Source organism: Lepidochelys olivacea, assembly GCF_965140295.1.
Source record: "Lepidochelys olivacea isolate rLepOli2 genome assembly, chromosome: 3".
NCBI lineage: Eukaryota > Metazoa > Chordata > Testudines > Cheloniidae > Lepidochelys > Lepidochelys olivacea.
In genome coordinates, this window is record NC_140413.1 from 56,325,747 (window position 1) to 56,345,540 (window position 19,794).

A 19,794-nucleotide genomic window follows, 5' to 3' on the forward strand; every position below is an offset into this window, starting at 1 on the left:
AGGACTTGTGGCACCTTAGAGACTAACCAATTTATTTGAGCATAAGCTTTCATGAGCTACAGCTCACTTCATCGGATGCACAAGAAGACTAATTAATTATCTTTAATTCTGCTTCTATGAAGCTACTACCTTGTAGGATTCTGGCTCACCCCCAGCCCCCTTCAGAATTTGGAATTTCTCTTTTGAGGTATTTTTCTCTTGGACCTTGGTGGGTGAACGGCCTCTAAGGCAGATCTTATGTTGATTATTTTAAACCGGCTATTCCTTGTGCGAGTCTGGTGTCTTCCGCCAATGAACGGAGTGGCATGTTCGGAGGGCAGCGTTTGTGAGTGACAGGGGCGGCCATGAGCGGCCAGTAGGGGGCCTGATTTATATTACACCGCCCGCTGCTGTCAGACAGTCCCAAGCCTTGGCGAGGAGCCTTCGCTGTGTCCCCCCAGAGCGTTGCCTCAGAGCGAGAATTAGGGGTGAGTAATGTCCCCTTGTTATCGGCTCACCCTCCCCTTTGCCCCGGCCAGCAGTGGCAGCGGAAGGCTAGCCCAGCCGCCCTGGGGCTGGCAGAGGCGTCTGGGTGGCAGCCGATCCCCGCTGCCGCGGTCATTCCCCTGTTCTCTGGCCGGGACAACTGCACCCGCCCGCAGCAACGCTAGCACAGGGCAGGCTTCAGCCCGACCCTCCCTCGCAAGCAGCAGGAGCCCGGCTCGGAGGTGCAGCAGGGGGAGCACGAGCCCGGCTCGGAGCAGAGACTAGGAACCGGGAGCAGCGCGAGGGTCTGGCGCCGCCGCCGAGCCTGAGGCGGCCGCGGCGAGACCCAGCACGCGGAACCGAGGATGTGGCGGCAATAGCTGGGCAGTCACCGCCGCCGGCCTCTGCTCCCTCAGCAGCCCTCCCGAGCTCCGGCCGCCGCGCGGCTCCTAGGAGCAGGAGCGGCGTGTGCCCGGCGGCGCCCGCGGCCAGCAAGCCCCCGCCCTCCCAGAGGAACGGGGCGCCGGCGACACGGGCCGCACCGGCAGCAGTAGGCTCTGGCGTCGGATGCATGCGCTACGCCATCCCGGTGCTGCCGAGGCCTGGACTCCGCTGGAAGAGAGCACAGTGGGGCGAGGAGGGGGCGGGCGATCCCCGGACACCGGCGGCGGCTCCATTATGGCACAGGTTGGTGCGGGAAGGGGCCTGTGCAGCGGACCGGGAGTCGGAGCGGAGGGAGGGTTGAATGCCCTCGCCGCGGCCCCCCCACTGCAGCTGCGATGGGGTAGGGGTGTCTGCATTCAAAGCACACAAATAAAAGCTCCTCTGATCGGCAGCGAGCCCGCCTGCCTGCCGGCCCCCTGGTCTGGCCTGTGCCCCGTGGGACGGGGAGTCAGGACCCTAACAGCAGGGGCTTGTTTGTTTCCTTCTGGCCTGCGATGATCATACTAACCCCGCCTCGCAATGGGGCAGCAGCAGGAGAGACTAGGAAACCAGGGAAGGAAAACTCTCCCGCACTTCCCTTCCTACCCCCGCCTGTAGGATGTGGAGGGCCCGGGATGGGTGTCCTTTCCGCCCCCCTGCGCAGCCCTGACTGCATGCAACTCTTTCACTGTGGTAGAAGGCGAGAAATCGTTTATATTCGCCCCTTTCCTCTTTTATCGTTTCTTTGGCTAGTAGATAATTCTAGTGTTTTGGTACTTTGTCCCTTAAGAAGTTCTGGCTGGGTAGGATTTTTTTTAATTGTGTTTAATCTGTATAAAAGAAAGTATTGGAAATAAATCAGAATAATTTCTACTTCATTCTCTTGGTAAAGTGACCAAGTATCAAATGTGGTCAGTTAATGTACACTTAGATGAACTCCTTGGCTTTTGTTGATCTTTTTTTCAGGTTCTTTGTGAGGACAACTCTTAATATTGCCCCAATGTTGGAAGAATTATCAGCTTTGCTAATTGAATGTTGTTTCCTCCTGTAATCTAGAAGTTGTTGGATGTGAGTTAGGAATATTTTACAGCTATTTCCTGGTACACATAGCTACTTAGGGATTGCATTTGAAGGACTTGCCAAATACATTTGGACACCATCATTTAATGCTCTGCAGAAACTTCACATAGGGCAGTGTGCTGTGTGCTTCTCTATGAGAAAAAGGATATGTTGTTACCATTCCTGCTGCAGAAACAAAAGCATACTCTTATCATAATAAGTGATCTGTTCTTCACTCAGCAAATATGCAAACTTCCATTAGCATCAGGAGTAGCTGTGTGTATTTTAAAGGGAGAATAAATCAAAATATCAGCACAGTGACAGTGAATTTTAATGTTGTAGGACTGGGAATAGCCTTATTTAATAAGAGTTGGCTAGAGAGACTGACTTAATGGGACTCCTTGCTAAATTTTATATATTTAGGTTATTTGAAATCTAAGATCAATATTAAAATTTTTGCTGAATTCTGTTGAAAACTGCTTTTAAACAAGTATTCCCTTCATGCTAGTGAGTGAGACACTGAATGTGAATTTGACTACAAACTTGACCCCATACAGAAGTGACTACTAGATGTTTCTAGTCTGAGGCCTGGTCTACACTATGAGTTTAGGTCGAATTTAGCAGCGTTCTCAATTTAACCCTGCATCCGTCCACACGACGAAGCCCTTTTTTTCTACTTAAAGGGCTCTTAAAATCGATTTCCTTACTCCACCCCCGATAAGGGGATTAGCACTGAAATCGGCCTTGCCAGGTCGAATTTGGGGTACTGTGGATGTAATCCGACGGTATTGGCCTCCGGGAACTATCCCAGAGTACTCCGTTGTGACCGCTCTGGACAGCGCTCTCAACTCGGATGCACTGGCCAGGTATACAGGAAAAGGCCTGCAAACTTTTGAATTTCATTTCCTGTGTGGCTAGCGAGACGAGCTCACCTGCACAGGTCACCATGCAGCGCTCATCATCACAGAAGACCATGCACTCCCAAAATCGCCGAAGAGCTCCAGCATGGACTGAACAAGAGGTATGGGATCTGATCGCTGTATGGGGAGACGAATCTGTGCTCGCAGAACTCCTTTTGAAAAGACGAAATGCCAAAATATTTGAAAAAATCTCCAATGGCATGAAGAACAGAGGCTATAACAGGGATCTGCAGCAGTGCCACGTGAAAATAAAGGAGCTCAGGCAAGCCTACCAAAAAATCAGAGAAGCAAACGGGCGCTCCTCTTCAGAGCCCCAGACATGTCACTTCTATGATGAGCTGAATGCCATTCTAGGGGATGCAGCCACCACTACCCCACCCCTGTGCTTTGACTCCATCCAAGGAGTGGCAGGCAACACGGAAGCCGGTTTTGGGGAGGAGGAGGAGGTTGTAGATAGCTCACAGCAAGGAAGCGGAGAAACCGGTTTCCCCAACAGCCAGGATCTGTTTATCACCCTGGACTTGGACCCAGTACCCCCCAAACCCACCCAAGGTGGGCTCCCTGACCCTGAAGGCGGAGAAGGGACCTCTGGTGAGTGTACCTTTGTAAATATTATACATGGTTTAAAAGTGAGCGTGTTGAATGATTAATTTGGCCTGGCATTCGCAGCCAGTACAGCTACTGGAAAAGTCTGTTAACGTGTCTGGGGATGGAACGGAAATCTTCCAGGGACATCTCCAAAAAGCTCTCCTGGATGTACTCCCAAAGCCTTTGCAAAAGGTTTCTGGGGAGGGCAGCCTTATTCCGTCCTCCATGGTAGGATGCTTTACCACGCCAGGCCAGTAGCACGTAGTAGGGAATCATTGCAGAACAAAGCATTGCAGCGTATGGTCCTGGTGTTTGCTGGCGTTCAAACAACATCCGTTCTTCATCTCTCTGTGTTACCCTCAGGAGAGTGATATCATTCATGGTCACCTGGTTGAAATAGGGTGGTTTTAGTAAGCGGACATTCAGAGGTGGTCTGTTCCTGCTGGGCTGTTTGCCTGTGGCTGCACAGAAATCTTCCCCACTGCTAGCCACATGGTGGGGGAAGGGGTGAAGCCATCATCCCAGAGAATTAGGGCGTGTGTGTGTGTGTGTGGGGGGATTAGTTGGGTTTCTGCTGCACGTGAACCCAGAAACTGCAGCCCCTCTTTTTAAATTGCCAACCCATTTTCAATGGGCAACCCAACGGCTACTTCGTATGGAAAATGAGGGCACTGCTGTTTGAAGCCATTTCCACTTCTTATGAAGGTTAAAGAAGCCAAAAGACTGTGGCTTACCATGGCTGCCTGCAAGCCGAATTCTGCTGCCCAGCCCTCCATGAGTGATGGCGGGCTGAAGATGGTAGGTGGCATCAGCTTGCTGAAAGAAGGCAGGAGTCAATGCTCAGGCTGCTGGAGGATCAAACTCATATGCTCCAGCGTATGGTTGAGCTGCAGGAAAGGCAGCAAAAGAACAGACCGCCGCTACAGCCCCTGTGTAACCAACTACCCTCCTCCCCAAGTTCCATAGCCTCCTCACCCAGACGCCCAAGAAAGTGGGGGGGGGCCTTCGGCCACCCAGCCACTCCACCCCAGAGGATTGCACAAGCAACAGAAGGCTGGCATTCAATAAGTTTTTTAAAGTTTTAAACTTTTAAAGTGCTGTGTAACCTTGTCCTTCCCTCCTCCACCACCCCTCCTGGGCTACTTTGGACAGTTATTCATCATACAAATAGGGGGATAAAGAAAGAATGCATGAATGTGAAGCAACAATGGCTTTATTGCCTCTGCAAGTTGTAATCGAAGGGATGAGGAGAGGGTGCTTAGCTTACAGGAAGGTAGAGTGAACCCGGGGGAGGAGGGGGTTACATCAAGGAGAAACCAACAGAACTTTCACACTGTAGCCTGGCCATTTCTGAAACTGGTTTTCAAAGTTTCTCTGATGTGCACCACGGCCTCCTGTACTCTTCTAACCGCTCTGGTGTCTGGCTGCGCGTAATCATCGGCCAAGCGATTTGCCTCAGCCTCCCACCCTCCATAAACATCTTCCCCCGTACTCTAACAGATATTGTGTAGCACACAGCAAGCAGTAATAAGAGTGGGAATATTGGTTTCGCTGAGGTCTAACCGAGTCAGTAAACTGCGCCAGTGCACTTTTAAATGCCCAAATGCACATTCTACCACCATTCTGCACTTGCTCAGCCTATAGTTGATCAGCTCCTGACTACTGTCCAGGGTGCCTGTGTATGGCTTCATGAGCCATGGCATTAAGGGGTAGGCTGGGTCCCCAAGGATAACTATAGGCATTTCAACATCCCCAATGGTTATTTTCTGGTCTGGGAATAAAGTCCCTTCCTGCAGCTTTTGAAACAGACCAGTTCTTGAAGATGCGAGCGTCATGTATCTTTCCCGGCCATCCCACACTGATGTTCTTGAAACGTCCCTTGTGATCCACCTGTGCTTGCAGCACTATTGAAAAGTACCCCTTCTGGTTTATGTACTTGCTGCGTTAATGTTGCAGTGCCAAGATAGTGATATGGGTTCCGTCTATGGCCCCACCACAGTCAGGGAATCCCATTGCAACAAAGCCATCCACTATGACCTGCACATTTTCCAGAATCACTACCCTTGATATCAGCACCTCAGTGATGGCGTTGGCTACTTGCATCACAGCAGCCCTCACAATAGATTTGCCCACTCCAAATTGAGTCCCGACTGACCTGTAGCTGTCTGGCATTGCAAGCTTCCACAGGGCTATCGCCACTCGCTTCTCAACTGTGAGGGCTGCTCTCATCTTGGTATTCTTGCGTTTCAGGTCAGGGGAAAGCAAGTCACAAAGTTCCATGAAAGTGCCCTTACACATGCAAAAGTTTCGCAGCCACTGGGAATCGTCCCAGACCTGCAGCACTATGCGGTCCCACCACTCTGTGCTTGTTTCCCGGGCCCAGAATCAGCGTTCCATGCCATGAACCTGCCCAATTGACACCATGATGTGCACAATGCAGTGGCCCGTACTTTGTGAGAGGTCTATATCCATGTCCTCATCACTCTCGTCATCACACTGCAGTCACCTCCTCCTTGCCTGGTTTCGCTTTTCTTGCAGGTTATGGTTCTGCATATCCTGCTGGATAACACGCACGGTGTTTATAGTACTCATAATTGCCGCGGTGATCTGAGTGGGCTCCATGTTCCCAGTGCTGTGGCATCTGCGCTGAAAAAAGACGCGAAACCATTGTCTGCCGTTGCTCTGACGGAGGGACGGGCGACTGACAACATGGCTTTCAGGGTTGGCTTACAGGGAATTAAAATCAACAAAGGGGGTGGCTTTGCATCAAGGAGAAACAGAATGGCCCCCTCAAGGATAGAACTCAAAACCATGGGTTTAGCAGGCTATTGATTTCACGGAGGGAGGAGAAAATGAATACAAAACAAATCTGGTCTATTTCTTGTTTTGATCCACTTCATCCATCTTTATACATCTTGCTGGCAGCAGAGTGTGCAGTACGACTGCTGGCCATTATCATCTCCTGGGTGCTTGGCAGAAGATGGTGCAGTATGACTGCTGGCCATCATCGTCTCCTAGCTGCTCGTTAAAAGATGGTGCAATAGGACTGCTGGCAGGACTGAATCACCATGAAACGAAACTTAAAAGGGAAATGACCTGGCTGAGTCACTTCCATGTTTGCTCAGGCACCCCTGACCTCACCAAGGTCGGTTAAAAGAGCACCCTGGAGTGCATCAACAATGGCTACCAGTCATACTGCACTGCTGCCGCCAAAAGGCAATGAGCGGCTGCCGTGTGGCAATGCAGTACTGTGTCTGCCAGCACCCAGGCGACATACGGTGATGGTGAGCTGAGTGGGCTTCTCTGCTTGGGTAACCCAGGAAAAAAGGTGCAAAACGATTGTCTGCTGTTGCCTTCACCGAGGGAAGGGGGGCTTGACTATATGTACCCAGAGCCACCCGCGACAATGTTTTTGCCCCATTGGGCATTGGGATTTTTACCCAGAATTCAAATGGGCGGTAGAGACTGTGGAAACTATGGGATAGCTACTCACAGTGCAACACTCCAGAAGTCAATGGTTGCCTCAGTACTGTGGACGCATTCCGCCGACTAAATGCCAGATAAATGCACTTAGAGCTTTTGTGTGGGTACACACACAATCGACTGTGTAAAAATGCTTTCTACAAAACCGACTGCTATAAATTCGACCTAATTTCATAGTGTAGACATTTGCACAGCATACATAGCAAATAAATGGAAATAACTTTAAAAATCTAATTATGATAATCTGTAGTGGTCGTGTTAGTAGTAAGAAAATATCAGTTTTAAAGCCATCTGCTTTAAAAAAAAAGGGGGGGGGGTTGTGTGTTTGTTTTGTTTTTGCTTAAGGTCCGCCTATTCTGTGTCTGTGTTTCCTGCTAGTGTTGGAGGGTAAAGTTATCTCGGTTTGGGAGTCTGACCTTATAAGCGGACAAGGCACGAGTTTGGGTTGTTTTTGTTCTTGTTTTTTTTTTTTTTTTAAGTCAGCCCACTGAGTTAATCTGAACGCATTTGCACTACTATTTTGGGATCCAAAGGCAAATCCTATTCAATTTTTCATTTCTTGAGCTGGCAAGAGGTGAAAGTGTTACTGAGGTGATTCTTATTCCTGTAGAAGGGATTAAATTGTATTGCTAACAGTGGCATTGGAACAATTTTTATGATGATACTGAAAGACATTAAACAAAATTGTAAACCTCTATATGATGGAAACCACTTAAAGCCAGGGGGTCTGCTGCACCCCCACTTCCAGCACCCTGATTGGTAATACAGAAATCGGTTAACATTTTGGTTGTGAAAAACAACTCAAAAGGGTGCCTGGCTCTTTTTGTAGGATGCTAACGCAATCAGAATCAGTAAGGGATCAATTCTGCTGGAGCATCATTGCTATCTGTCATGCTGGAACAATTCTTGGTTTATGGAAGAGTGCATTAAGTGCTTTAACCTACCTGTATAGCCCCTGCAAAAAAATTCCTTGAGCCTGTTCAACCTGAAAGGGCTGTTCTATAAGAAGCAAATAAGAAATCAGACCTCAGTCATGTGTCTTTGAACTTTGTATGAATGAGGCATAAGCCTATCATCTTCTTTCCATCTGAATCTTAGTGACTACCTTAGTCATTTTCTGAACATCCACATGAGAGAAATACACCACCAATCTGCACCAGACAGGGTGCCTTAATTTGTGTTTGTTTTCATCCTTACTTCTGCTTTCCCCCCCAAGTCTTTCTAGGTTTCTTTCACAGCATAGTTCATCTCTCATTCCAGCTTCCCTCAGTCCTTAAGTCCCACTGCTGCTGAAGTCGATGGAAGTTACGCCAACCCCCCTTTCCCCCCCGAACGACGAAGCTTACATCGACCTAACACAGTGTCTACACCACACTGTGTCAGCAGGAGATGCTCTCTTCCTTCCACCTTTCAGGGAGGTGGAGTACTGAAGTTCACGGGAGAACGCGCTCCCATCGATTTATCGTGTCTTCACCAGACCAGCTAAATTGATGCCAGTGCATCGACAAGTCCTCAGTACTGGCTTGTAACTGATTAAAATAATAGAACATGTGTTAAATAGTATTCTTTGAAAGGATTTAAATTAGTTTATGTGAAATGTAGTACTTTAAATCCAGTTACAGAAACTGACTGACATAGTGAATGAAAGGTATTAGTTATTTTTCATAGGGAGAATGAGATGCTGCATTTAGTGAAATTAATATGGTATCCTTAAATCTAGCTCAGGTAAAAAATACATAATTTATGTTGTCATTGTTAGAATTTGGCATGAATAGTAGTCTGTTATGATTGGGAGCATGCAAGGACTAAGCTAATGTAGTGGATGAATTGCTTTTTCTACCAGAGGATGGACCTTTTAATGTCAAGATTAAAATTAATTGCAGTGGAGGAAGTTAGAACTAAAGATTTTATTACCAACATCCTTTTTAAAAAATGTTATTTGTATGGACTAGTGCCCCTCATTCTTTCTTCACCTGTAAACCAAAATAATTTGCCTTCTCTTTTTATGATCGCAGACCTACCCACCTTTTTGTCCTTTGTCTCCCTTGTCGCAGAATTCTTTTGGGATTTTTGACTTAAAAAAAAAAAAGCACAAAAGGCTGTAATGCAGTCCTACCAAATTCTACTCTCTCAATCAACCAAGGGGTGGGAGTTTAGTTATTTATTTTATGGGTACATAAAATATCATTAAAGCTTTCATTATCTTGATAGGGGCAGATGAACAGCGTTTTTTGTGTATGAGCAGGTAAATGCTCTTGACAGTTTTGCTAATCCACTGTTATATGTGATAAATAGTCAATTTAGTAAATTCATTGTGCCAGCCCACAAATGTCCAAAGAAGGCATTTACATTCAGTGCAAATTAGGGCTGTCAGACGATTAAAAAAAATTAATCGCAATTAATCACGCAATTAAACAATAATAGAATACCATTTATTTAAATAGTTTTGGATATTTTCTACACTTTAAAATATTGATTTCAATTACAACACAGAATGCAAAGTGTACAGTACTCACTTTATATTTATTTTTGATTACAAATATTTGTGGTGTAAAAAACAAAAGTAATAGTAGTTTTCAGTTCACCTAATACAATGTAGTGCAATCTCTTTATAATGGAAGTTGAACTTACAAAAGCAGAATTATGTACAAAAAAAACCCTGTATTAAAAAATAAAACAATGTAAAATTTTAGAGCCTACAAGTCCACTCAGTTGTGCTTCTTGTTCAGCCAATCGCTCAGACAAACAAGTTTGTTTACATTTGCAGGAGATAATGCTGCCCGCTTCTTGTTTACAATGTCATGTGAAAGTGAGAACAGGCGTTCGCATGGCACTGTTGTAGCCTGCATCGCAAGATATTTATGTGCCAGAGGCACTAAAGATTCATATGTCCCTTCATGCTTCAACCACCGTTCCAAAGGACATGCGTCCATGCTGATAATGAGTTCTGCTCGATAACCATCCAGAGCAGTGTGGACCGACGCATATTCATTTTCATCATCTGAGTCAGATGCCATCAGCGGAAGGTTGCTTTTCTTCTTTGGTGGTTCGGGTTCTGTAATTTCCGGATCAAAGTGTTGCTCTTTTTAGACTTCTGAAAGCATGCTATACACCTTGTCCCCCTCACGTTTTGGAAGGCATTTCAGATTCTTAAACCTTGGGTCGAGTGATGTAGCTATCTTTAGAAATCTCACATTGGTACCTTTTTTGTGTTTTGTCAAATCTGCAGTGCAAGTGTTCTTAAAAGGAACAACATGTGCTGGGTCATCATCCGAGACTGCTGCAACATGAAATATATGGCAGAATGTGGGTAAAACAGAACAGGAGACATACAATTCTCCTCCAAGGAGTTCAGCCACAAATTTAACTAATGCATTATTTTTTTAATGAGTGTCATCAGCATGGACGCATGTCGTCTGGAATGGTGGCCGAAGCATAAAGGGGCATACGAATGTTTGCATATGAATGTTTAGCATATATGGCACATAAATACCTTGCAATGCCAGCTACAAAAGTGCCGTGGGAACGCCTGTTCTCACTTTCAGGTGACATGGTAAATAAGAAGTGGGTAGCAGTATCTTCCATAATGTAAACAAACTTGTTTGTCTTAGCGATTGGCTGAACAAGAAGTAGGACTGAGTGGACTTGTAGGCTCTATACTTTTACATTGCTTTATTTTTGAGTGCAGTTATGTAACAAAAAAATTCTACATTTGTAAGTTGCACTTTCACCATAAAGAGATTGTACTACAGTACTTGTATGAGGTGAAATGAAAAGTACTATTCCTTTTGTTTTCATTTTTGCAGTGCAAATATTTGTAATAAAAAATAATATAAAGTGAGTAAAGTCTACTTTGTCTACTGTGTTGTAATTGAAATGAATATATTTGAAAATGTAGAAAAACATCCACAAATATTTAATAAATTTCAATTGGTATTTAATTGTTTAACAGCGCGATTAAAACCGCGATTACTTTTTTTGAGTTAATTGCATGCATTAACTGCAATTAATCGACAGCCCTAGTGCAAATACATTTGAGTTCACATTGATTTTTCTTTTAGACAGCATATGTTGTTCTTGAAAATTTCATGAATTGCATGTTAACCAATGCTACATATTCACCAGACATAAATATGATATTACATTTGTTTTTTTCCTTATTGTAAGAGCAAGGAAGGGGTATGAGGTTTTGGTTTTTGTTTTTAAATTTTTTTATTTTGTAGAAAATATCATAACTCCCAGAAAGTGACTTTGCATCTGGGAAACTCTCCATACATCCATAGCAAAAATCAGTGGGTTTGATCCTGCAAACACTTACATGAGCAATCCCATTGACTACAGTCAGACTATTTATGAGTAAGGACCATCTGTGAGAGTGATTCCACGGTCAAGCTCTGTGGCTCTGATTCAGCACAACACTTAAGCATGTGCTTAAGTTCCACTGAAGTGGAATTTAAGCACACACTTTGCTGAACAGAAATGCAGTTAAGCACTTGCTTAGTGTTTTGCTGTATTCGGCTCTATGCAGATCTTCTATTTGGCATTGAACAATTTTTCACTTTCAGGTACATCCTGAAGTAAACTGTATAGAAAACTACAGAATTTTTTTATTTCAAAATATGAAATTGGGAATTAAATAGAGATGCACACTCTCTCATTTCTAACTATGACTGCAGATATTTGTTACAGTAAATGCAATTTTATAAATAGATGTAGAAATGTCTTTCTTAATAATTCTTTCTCACAGGACAATGCATGAAGCATCCAACAATAAAAGTAACAGGGCCTACAACAAGGAAGCAGGAAGGGAGGAAAAGAGGTTTTTTTCCCCACTCTTTGGGGTCAATGAGAAGTCGGGGAGCAAGATGTGTTTATTTTAAGCAGAAAATAGAAAACTATGACAGCACACTTCCTATGGCAAACACAGATGGAAATACAGGGAATTAATGAAACAGCTGTGGCTTCAGTTTGTAGGTAGAACACAGATTGAAATATGCCAAATATAAACACAGTGTGAGAGATGGAATAAAACCACATCAGTCACTTTAATCTTCACCAGATAATTCTATTTTATAGTCTGTGTTCAGTTTCCTTTTTTCATCACTCTTGGAAGTTTTGGAGTGGAGGATACATCTCAAAACAGAAATGTTTTATTGTTATACTTTTGTCAGAAACAGGATACAGAGAACTCCTCATCAACATTTTTATTTTCTTCCTTTGCAGGATTTGTATAAAGAAAACTAAAAGTAGTGTTCTGTATTTATTTTAATTTTGAGTGATTTATCTTGGATTCTCTTCCTGTCTCGAGAATCATTAAAAGGGGCAATTACAGTACCTCCAGCAACATATTTACCTTCTAACATTTTGGTGACTGTGGTAGCATCTTCTGATATTTATTTATACAATCGTCCTTCATATTAGAAACAACACAGTAGAGTTTTATTTTCTATAATATTCATCAATTGTGCAGGAACCTTCCTTGCTGTGATTTTGACATTTCTGAAATATGGAGCTGTCTTGTTAATCAGAGTCAACCCATTCACACTGATCAGCTCATGGCCTTTGTTTTATAAGTCTTCTTAATTTCCTAAATATGTCCCATTACCTGGCTTAATACAGGTTCTTTGGCCTTGGTGTACAGGATGTCAGATAAGATGATACAGTGGTCTCTTCTGGCCTGAAAATGCCTGAATCTCTCTGTTCCCCTCTGCCCCCGCATATGTTGTAGGTGAGTCTCCACTGTTCAAGCCACAGAATCTATGTAGTAACCCTGGCACTGGCACCGTGCACCTGCTGCAGCTGTGAAGTAGCAGCACAGAATGGTGTCCTGAATGGGGAGAGGGACAACCAAGAGACGGCAGCTTGATCTGGGGACAGGGTTTGGAATCCGCCCCGAAGGGGAAGCTGGAAGAAGCTATTAGAGAAGAAGGAGGGAAGGAGAAGAATCTGGATGCTGAGCTAGTGGATGAACTGGAGCTGGGGTAGGAGGTGAGGTGATAAAAGTACAGGAGAGTAAAAGTAGCAGACTTCGAAGTGAGAAGAAGGAAAGTAGGAAAGGTTTCAGGTCACGTGAAACATTAAAAAATAGACTTGGGTGTGTGAGCAGACATTATTCAAGAAGGGAAGTAAAGGGAAATAAAATCTACCAACATACTAGAGAGTCTCAAGGGAAATAACTGAAAGGAAATATAATTGGTGAAAAAAGGAATTGATCAAAACGCTGTTATATGAAAACAGTAAATGAGAAACCCACCCAGGAATGACCTAAAGTACCTGAAGAGAGAGAGTGACTGTTTGAACTTCTGTTGATGGAATACAGTTCAAAGGTCCCTAATAGACAAGTGGGAGCCCATTAGGTGAAATACCCTGCTTTTGGATAAACTTGATGCAAAGAGGTACAGCCACAGGAACATCAAATCTAAGGAGCATTTCAAGCCAAAGAGAAGCAGAGAACAGGACAGAAAGAATGGAGCTGGATTTACAGCAAAGGAGAGGAAAAGTTGATTCTTCTCTGAAGTCACAGTATATTGTTGAGTAATCTCTTTTGTTCTTGTTAATGCATTTGCTATTTACTGCACAGAGTAAGGAAGATTAGCATGTACAAGTTTGCAAAAGTTAATGTATTGGTAACCTATAGTTCATTATTATCAGTAATAAGTACTTGGTAATGTGCTATATTACTTAGCCGCCTGGTACAATTTTTGGGTTTTCTCTGATAAATTTAAATTTTTAGAACTTCATCCCTTTTGTCTTGGTTTGCCTCTGCCTCTCCTTGCAGTTAGCAGAGTCTAGCCTAACTGGGTAATTGCAAATGGGAAGTGCAAAGCCAGAGATACCCATCTTAAAACAACGTAAGTCAGTCAGGAGACAATGCAGGAGAAAGTAAGAATGCTAACTTCAAGAACCTTAACTCTGTCCCACAATGATCACCCCAGATCAAGAGTCAGATTATACACAATTGTTGTTAGGTGTGGAAGCAGTTGATTTTTTTTTTATTGGTAAGTATCAGTAATCATCAATTTCACCATGTTGGAATTAATATTTGAAATTATTAATATTGATATGGAAGATCACCAAATACTAATTTAACCATAAATTCCTTTAAATTTAATAAAGGCCATATAGTATTTATACAACTGCTCTAAACATGCCTAAAAAGCCTAACTAGTAAGAAATTTACCAGATTCAAACAGTAACAAACCATTTATAAGCATTTTGATCAAGATACTTACAAATGGGCTAACCTCAGGGGTGCTTCGATCCACATTGGTTGGCTCCAGCATAGTCAAGCAGGTATTAGCAATAAACCCTTTTAAAGTTTACATTTTATACCATTTAACAAACATATGATGTCATTGCCAGTTACTGACTTCATCTAAAAACCAATTGGAGACAATTCACGCTTATTTCCAGTTTTAATCCAGATAAGATTTACAGCCTCCTTTATTCCCAAGGCCTTTCCTTTCTTATCTCTTCCCCTCCCTCCCAATCGCCCTGCTTTACCAGCAGAACAGTGGGAAGATTTGGGCTTGTTTCTCTTAAGACAGTTTTTCATTGTCTTGTTACTATAGCTTTTTATTTTATTAGTTACTTTTACAGCCATACATTCTTCCCATCCACTACAAGTAATATTACTTCTTATTCTCACAGCCTTCTTTTACTTCCTGGTTGGGACCTTCTTTACAATACTTATATAGATCCTTAACCAAACTTAAGCAAACTTTAATTCTTTAATTTCGTACTTATCCTACACACCATATACACACAAACTGACCAAAACATTTCTATTGATGATAATCAAAATATTCAGATAGGCAAAGTAAGAAAAATGCTGCTTGAGAGCTTATTAGAGTCTGATTTAAGGCTATTTACTTTTTATTTTTTGGCAATTTGGGTTTCAGTGGTTATAGAGATTCAAAAAGTTAAAGCTTTATGTCTATTATTATAAAATTTATCATAAAATTGTCTTACCCCCACCCCAGTTCCCTGCAACTGTGAAAATAAAAATAGAAACAAATGCCTAAATAAACGTTGATATTATCCGTTGAACTTATAAAAATAAAAATTGAATTCTGCCATGCCTAACTATTGTACACTTCATTGCTTACAATGCCACCTAAATAATACAGGTCTCTACCAAAATTGATCATTTTCTAATATTTCTCTATTTTAGTGTTACACTTTTTGTCCAGTGGTCAAGGTCCCTGTGAATATGGTCATTTAAAGCTATATAACTATGTGGCTTGCCTAACTATACTTAGCTATTTAAGTGTGTCACACTTAGTTTTAGATAAATTATCCATGTTTTTAGACCTTTCTAAAGCCCATGGGCAAACTTTGAAAGTGCACAAGATCTGTGATACATGCAGCCACAGGCTATGGAAATAAGCTACACAGAGAGCGGTAGAATTTGGGTCTTCCTCACTTAGTCCTAATCCGATGCTTACTCTGTTAGACCACACTACCATCCTTAATGGATGTTCTTGTTGTCTAGGTAGCCTTATGTAGTCAAAGTTAAGGTGGTTGTTTCCCTTACTTTGCAACTTTTAAAAATAGGATCTTTTTGTGGGGGGAGATGGAGGTGAACAAAAAACACATGTCACCTTTTAAAACTCCTTATATTTGAAAGTGTTCTGATGCTTCAAGCATTAAACTCAAACTTTTCGACTATGAACGGAAATATTAAAAAGTTTTAAAATAATAAAGGTGGTTCTTGTTCCTGCTGGGGAAAAAATAAGTTATTGAACTGTTTAGAAGCTTACATGAGAATAGGAATGGGTGGAGTCGATGGCGATTTGATAGAGGAGCATGTGGCTAGTGAGTAGGATCAGCTGTCTGTATGTTCTGGAGGGAAATGGGTGAAACTGTGAGTGATAAGGAAGGCATTGTTAAAATCCAAATACCTGGAAGGTGAGTGGGGCTTCTTATAACCTGGATTTGTACAGAAGTTCATCTTATTTTTTATTCTTCATAACATTGTATTTAATAGGTCATTTCTCATTCTAACTGAAATAAATTTGAAAGCTGCAAACTGGTGTTTACCAAACATCAGTGTCTGAATTTCTGACTCAGCATGACAAGTAAACAGCAGAAAAAAACAATCAAATTAATAACTATTCTAATGTAAATGTTCTCATCAGTAGTTTAAATAGTAACATTAAAAGGATTCATGCTCCTCTCAAAAAGCACAGAAAACTGGTTCCTTTGGATTCATCAAGATCACCAAATGTGTGACTAAATGTGCTGCTGAAGGTGTTAGAGCTGATCATTAAGTATGAAACATTTTTAAGGCCAATGTTTCTGAAACATATACATGATAATTTTAAGTCTCTGCGAGGCCTTCTCACAGCTTTTCAATATTGGCTTTGTTTTAGAGCAGTCTGTCTATTTTAGACACTCAAAAAAGTTGCAAAGCTCGGTTTATTCATAAAAGCAACAAAGGCAAAAGTTGGACTTGATAAGGTTGCTACATTCCTTTATGCTAACTTTACCTTCAGTGTAGCACAATATTAGAGAGACATGATTGAAGTACTTTGTCCTAGAAATAATTCTGCACACAAATTTTAATTCTAATCCACTTCTAGATGCTGCAAGTGAAAAAATAGAAAATTAAAGGAATTACTCTAACATTAATGCAAGATGGTTAGTCTGTTTTGATAATGACTATAAGCATCCATTCAAATAAAAATGCTATTGGCTTTGCAGCTGAAAAGAAAATTGTCCAAGTTGCTAGAGATGCCATCTGGGAATGCAGAGTAAAGTATGGCTCTTTGCCACTTGTTCAGTCATCTCAGGATGAGAACATATCAGGTGTTATCATCCTATACTTATGATGTATAGGTGTTTACACATACTATTTAAACATTTCTGAAGAAGAAGTAACATTTAACACTCTAAAGCAGTGTTTCCCAAACTTGGGACGTCGCTTGTGCAGGGAAAGGCCCTGTATGTCCCATGGCCTGCGCCATTTCCTGCAGCCCCCGTTGGCCGGGCACAGCGATCAGCCAGACCTTTAGAAAGGTAAACAAACTGGCCAGGCCTGCCACAAGCCTTTCTCTGCACAAGCGGCATCCCAAGTTTTGGAAACGCTACTCTAAAGCAAGTTGTGAAATGTGAAAAATTTTTCTGTGACCATCACCTCCTTTATGGTCACCGGTCTGAAGAAGGTGGTCCAGATGACATTTGGTGGATCTCACAGGAAGATTATATCTCTGTTAGGGTTGCCAGTTTTGGTTAGATGTATTCCTGGAGGTTTCCTCGCATGACATAAGCTTTAATTAAAGATTCTTTAATTCCTGGAGAGGCCAGGATAATCCTGGAGACTCGGCAACCCTAATATCTACATTTATATCAGACTATATAAACATTTTGAAATTAGCACTGAAAAGTTTAGGACTTTGATTGAAACATAGTATATATTGTGCAAAGATGGAACTCAAGGCTCTAAATTTAAAAAACAAGCAAAGGTTTCCAAGAAATTGGACAGATGAAGAACATATTACATGATTATTATAGCCTCAGCAGAAATCTGATTTGATCAAATTAGGAACAAAAAATGAAGATGCTAAGGAAATACGATAACTGATACCAAATAAAGGTCATAGGTTGACTCCATAACAGGATAAAAAGGCTATGTGTCTCATGAATTGTCAGTCTGAGTTGGTTCCTTTTTTCTCCTAGCATTTAAAACCAAACACCTAAACCTGTGTGCAAAGAATGTTGTGTTAAAGTTCCTTCCATCAAAATAGTGAAAAATAGCGGAAGACAGAACAGTTGAATTCAGAATTCTGTCAATTTTAAAAGGCCTGTATTCATGTACAAACAGCTTGGAATCAATTGGGCACGTTTTTAGCACGTTTAAATTAGGTAGTGAAAAAGTAAATAAGGCTTTGATCCAGCTCTCACATCTCTACATGTGTTCCCTTGCAACTGCATGAAGCCTCAGTGGAATCACTGGTGCCACAGGTGCTGGCTTCCTCCTTTCCATGGGGGTGCTCTGCTCCCGCTCAGTCCCTGCCGCCTCCACCCCTTCCCCCAAACTCCCACCCTCGCTCTGCCTCTGCTCTGCCCGAGGCCCCACCCTGTCTCTTCCCACCCCTACTCTGCCCCGTCCTGCCTCTTCCTGCCCAGTTTCACCCTCTTCCCCGAAGTGCGACCAGTCTCTGCTCCTCCCCTCCCAACCAGCGTCTCCCGCATGCCGTGGAACAGCTGATTGTGGCGGGCAGGAGGCGCTGGGAGGAGTTGATTGGTAGGGCCACTGGCAGACGGGAGGCGCTGGTGAGCTGGCTGCCGGTGGGTGCTAAGCAACCTCGCTACGTCGTTCAGACGTGAAAAATTCACCCCCCGGAGACATGTAGCTAAGCTGACCTTCGCCTCGATGTAGAGACTGCTAGGATGTAGAGACTTCTAGGTCAATGGAAGAATTCTTGAGGGGGTGGCTACCAGTGTTCCCTCTAATGTTTAACAGGCCGTGTGCGCAAAAAAATTGTTCTGTGCTGCCGCCGAAGCAAAAAAAGAAAAAAAAAAAGCCGGCGTGCCAAAGCCGGAGTGCTCAGGGTGTTTTGCCGTGTGCGCAGGGTTTAAGATCTGTGTGCAGGTGCACACGCGCACAGCTTAGAGGGAACAGTGGTACCTACTACAGTGACAGAAAAAGCCCTTCCGTTGCTGTATTAAGTGTACTCTGCAGTACTACACTGCGTAGCTCTGTTTTAGCCATATTTAGCTTGAGTCGATGGCTAGACGTCAATGAGACATATCAGACAGTTTGAGATTTTAGTTATAGCACATGAAGACGTTTCTGGAGTAGTGAGGTAGATCTGTGAGTTGTCACCATATAGATGCAAAAAGAACAGGAGTACTTGTGGCACCTTAGAGACTAACAAATTTATTTGAGCATAAGCTTTTGTGCGCTACAGCCCATTTCATTGGATGCATGTAGTGGAAAGTACAGTAGGACAATTTTATATACACAGAGAACATGAAACAATGGGTGTTACCATACACACTATAACGAGAGTGATCAGGTAAGGTGAGCTATTACCAGCAGGAGAGAAAAAAACAAAAAACAAAAAAAAACTTTTGTATTGAGAATCAGGATGGGCCATTTCCAGCAGTTGACAAGAACGTGTAAGGAACAGTAGGGGGGGAAATAAACATGGGGAAATAGTTTTACTTTGTGTAATGACACATCCACTCCCAGTCTTTATTCAAGCCTAATTTAATGGTGTCCAGTTTGCAAATTAATTCCAATTCAGCAGTCTCTTGTTGAAGTCTGTTTTTGAAGTTTTTTTGTTGTAATATTGCGACTTTTAGGTCTGTAATCGAGTGACCAGAGAGATTGAAGTGTTCTCCAACCGGTTTTTGAATGTTATAATTCTGATGTCTGATTTGTGTCCATTTATTTTTTTACGTAGAGACTGTCCGGTTTGGCCAATGTACATGGTGGAGGGGGCAGTGCTGGCACATATCACAGTGGTAGATGTGCAAGTGAACGAGCCTCTAATAGTGTGGCTGATGTGATTAGGCCCTGTGATGGTGTCCCCTGATATGTGGACACAGTTGGCAACGGGCTTTGTTGCAAGGATAGGTTCCTGGGTTAGTGTTTTTTGTTTTGTAGTTCTCCTGTTCTTTTTGCGGATACAGACTAACATAGCTGCTACTCTGAAACCCACCATATAGATGGTAATTGAATTTGTGTTTGCTTAAGTTGCAAAGGGAGATAAGGTGTAGAGGGAGAAGAGAGGGGGACCAAGGACAGAGGCCTGTAGAACTCTCCCCGAAAAGTTGGAGGACTATCCTCCACAGGTTTCAGAGTAACAGCCGTGTTAGTCTGTATTCACAAAAAGAAAAGGAGTAC

General features: G+C 42.9%; 1 protein-coding gene across 5 annotated transcripts in view; it reads left to right on the plus strand.

The window, feature by feature from the left end:
- Window positions 1-373: 373 nt before the first annotated feature.
- FAM135A (family with sequence similarity 135 member A) overlaps window positions 374-19,794 on the plus strand; it is a 140,304-nt gene continuing 120,883 nt past the window's right edge. For 2 of the 5 annotated variants that reach the window (XM_084624750.1, XM_084624752.1), the window contains exon 1: window positions 624-1,152. The gene's annotated coding sequence lies outside the window, so the exon portion shown is untranslated. Of the gene's footprint in view, window positions 468-570; window positions 1,153-19,794 lie in introns of those variants that run through there. The other 3 variants (XM_084624751.1, XR_014711101.1, XM_084624753.1) reach the window with 3 other exon arrangements.